This window comes from Hyperolius riggenbachi, chromosome 1 (genome assembly GCF_040937935.1).
Source record: "Hyperolius riggenbachi isolate aHypRig1 chromosome 1, aHypRig1.pri, whole genome shotgun sequence".
Classification (NCBI taxonomy): Eukaryota; Metazoa; Chordata; class Amphibia; order Anura; family Hyperoliidae; genus Hyperolius; species Hyperolius riggenbachi.
The window spans coordinates 412,091,090-412,094,567 of record NC_090646.1 but is presented as its reverse complement, the minus strand read 5'-3'; positions in this window follow the sequence as shown (position 1 = coordinate 412,094,567).

Sequence of the window (3,478 nt, the reverse complement as noted above, 5' to 3'; positions counted from 1 at the left end):
GAAAATACATGTAGTGATTTGAAGAAACGCTTTCTAATGCAATGCTATGGGGGATTTTTATAAAATCACATTGCTCAAGTGGGATCACACCCATAGCATTACATTAGCAAGAGCTTTTCAAATCACAAAGCGCTCAGAAAAAAAGCATTCCTACTGGGTTCCAGGACTTAAAGAGAACTTACAAAGCTCATTATAAGCGGTCACCTCCATATATTTCCTCACTAATTTTCAGAAGCATGACATGGCTACAGGGATTCGGATGAGTTCTCACATCAAAGCAAGTATGGGAGTGCGTCCTATGAGGCGCATACCGGCTCAGTGGAAACCGGCCCTAATAGTGGAAATGTGGCAGGTTTAGAGGGGAAAGATAATGGTGATCATCATACCAATATAATCATTATAGGAAACAGATACACCTTGGAATGTTCAAACACTAATTTTATTGATCCATATTTATTGATCATATTTTACTAATTTTATTGATCCATATGATAAACTGCAATTTCTATGCCACATCCCATGTTACAAAGTCAGTTGTGCGAAGGCCACTTGATTGACTTTGTAACATTGGGTATGGCATATAAATTGCAGTATACCTAATCAATCAATGTTGCTGAAACATTACATTGTTGTCCTGTTCCCTATAAAGTCACCTAATAGTGGACAATGTTTTACAAAAAGAAAAAATGCAGTCCAGGCTTGCTGGACCACTTATTGTGCCCAACTGGATATGCCTGGTGGAGATCCCCTGAGATGCCTCAACAAATAGGAGCAAATTATCATTTTCCTCTAGGTTTTCTTTCTTTAGGTGAGCTTATTTTAGCCATGATGGTTTTAAAGGGATACTGTAGGGGGGGTCGGGGAAAATGAGTTGAAGTTACCTGGGGCTTCTAATGGTCCCCCGCAGACATCCTGTGCCCGCGCAGCCACTCACCGATGCTCCGGCCCCGCCTCCTGTTCACTTCTGGAATTTCAGACTTTAAAGTCTGAAAACCACTGCGCCTGCGTTGCCGTTTCCTCGAGCCCGCTGATGTCACCAGGAGCGTACTGCGCAGGCCTAGTATGGTCTGTGTCTGCGCAGTCCGCTCCTGGTGACATCAGCGGGATTAAGGACATGGCAACGCAGGCGCAGTGGTTTTCAGACTTTAAAGTCTGAAATTCCAGAAGTGAACCGGAGGCGGGGCCGGAGCATCGGTGAGTGATTGCGTGGGCACAGGACATCTGCGGGGGACCGTTAGAAGCCCCGCGTAAGTTCAACTCATTTTCCCCCGATCCCCCTACAGTATCCCTTTAAAGAACAACAAAGAGGTAAGGAAGAGATTACATGATGCTTTCTTATTCAAGGAGGGTTCATTTCCCAGAGTCCTTTGTCATCACAGTGTGAAGGTGCAACCCCTTCATTGTCATCCAGTCTCATAAATCCTTCCTGCAAGCTTTCCATAAAAATGGCTGCTTGTACACAAGTCCCAGTTTCCCCAAACTGCAGGTGCTAATCCATAAAATGCCACACTGACAATGAGAACATTACCCTGTAGTCTTTAAGATTAGCTTTTAGACAGTAACTTTTAGAGCTAGAAGGCCAAGCACTGAATTAAGTTTTACATTACTGTCCAATGTGTATTATATGAAGGGCAGCCATTGCAATCCTGAAGATTGCAGTGGCAGCGCATACACACACTGACCTCTTACAGATTCCAGGGCTGGAGGTCCCACCTGTCCACTCTGCACCATCGCCGCTCCCTACTTCCTGCTTCTCAGTTTGTGCTCTAGTGCCCGATCTGAGAAGCAAGAAGTACAGAGCGGCGGTGGTACGGAGCGAATAGATAGGACCTCCAGCCCAGACCACGTGGAGGTGATTGACAACGGCGCTTGCGCAGGCACAGTAGAGGATGACCTGGAGGTCGTCCAGCGCACTGTCGGGGAACGGGGGCCAGCGGAGCTGTGGCGAGGGAGATAGCAGCTGCCAGGGGCTGGAGGAAGCCCCGGGTAAGTAGTACTATGCAGGAGTTGCTTGCAGACGCCTTTAAGGTTAAATAACCTGTAACAGGGAAGTCATTACAATGAATCCATTGCAATGCACACACCACACTTCTCAACAGATTTCAAAAATAGGCTCTTTCAGCACAGTACCACATCGCTATTCAATTGTACTGGATCATGTTCTTACGATGGAATCTGATGCACATGTGAATATGCCACTGTCCAATCATTGCAGCACACCGCTTTACAATTATTATTATTATTATTTTTTATTTATATAGCGCCAACATATTCCGCAGCGCTTTACAAAGCACAATAAGACGACAAGGGGAACATAGATACAACTAACAGATGTACAGCAGAGTTCCAAGCAGCACAAATATTGTTACAAAAACAGTAAACATTAGGAGGATGACCCTGCCCTTGCGAGCTTACAATCTAATGGGTTGTGGGGGACACACTAGGTAAGGGGGTGGAGGATGGATGAGGCAGTGATTCTTTGCCTCTGATTACATTGTGACAGATAAGTAAATAAGGGCTATAGAATGTTATAAGCTTGTCTGAAAAGGTGTGTTTTAAGAGTGCGTTTGAAGATGTCCAGGTTTGGAGCACGACGTACAGGCTGTGGAAGAGAGTTCCAGATAAGGGATGATGCTCGTGTAAAGTCCTGGATGCGAGCATGAGAGGAGGTGATCAGCTTAGAGGCCAGGAGAATTTCTTGGGAGGAGCGAAGGTTGCGGGAGGGACAATATCTTGAGATTAGTGAGGAGATGTATGGAGGAGAAAACTCGTGGAGGGCTTTGTATGTTATGCTGGATACACACCATGCGTTTCCGCATTCGATGCGTCCATCGATACGCGTCGATTCGATTAGTTCCGACATGTCCGATTCGCGGTTCGATGGATCGTTAGGTCGATTTGCCATACTTTACATGGCATTCGACCTAAAAATAATCGAAATGCGCTCGGAAATGCTCGGAAATAATCGAATCGACGCGTATCGACGGACGCGTGCGACGAGGAAACTCATGGTGTGTATTCACCATAAGAGTCAGGAGTTTGAACTGGATCCTCTGGGTAATGGGTAACCAGTGGAGAGACTGGCACAGTGGGGCTGCATCAGATTAGAACTTGCCTTGTACTGCAACACATAGTTTTGTTCATAGTATCAGGTAGCTCATAATAAAATATAAAATGTTTCCATCAGTAGTACTACTGGCATTCCGTTGATTAGGAATAAGGTTGCGTTTCCACACAGTGCCGGCGCGCACCTTGGGAGACGCAATGCCGCCGGCTGTGATGCAGGATGCGTCTAAACCCCTCTAGGGTTTGGTTGCATGGTGTGCAAAAACGAAGCATGCTGCACGATTTTTTCCTGCACTGAAATCAGACGGCAACCTTTCAAATCACTTTTGGGGACACCCTGCGAATTTGCAGCAGTGGAAACAGACACAAAGTCATTTATTTATCTTTTGCATGTATTTTTTATAAACTCCTT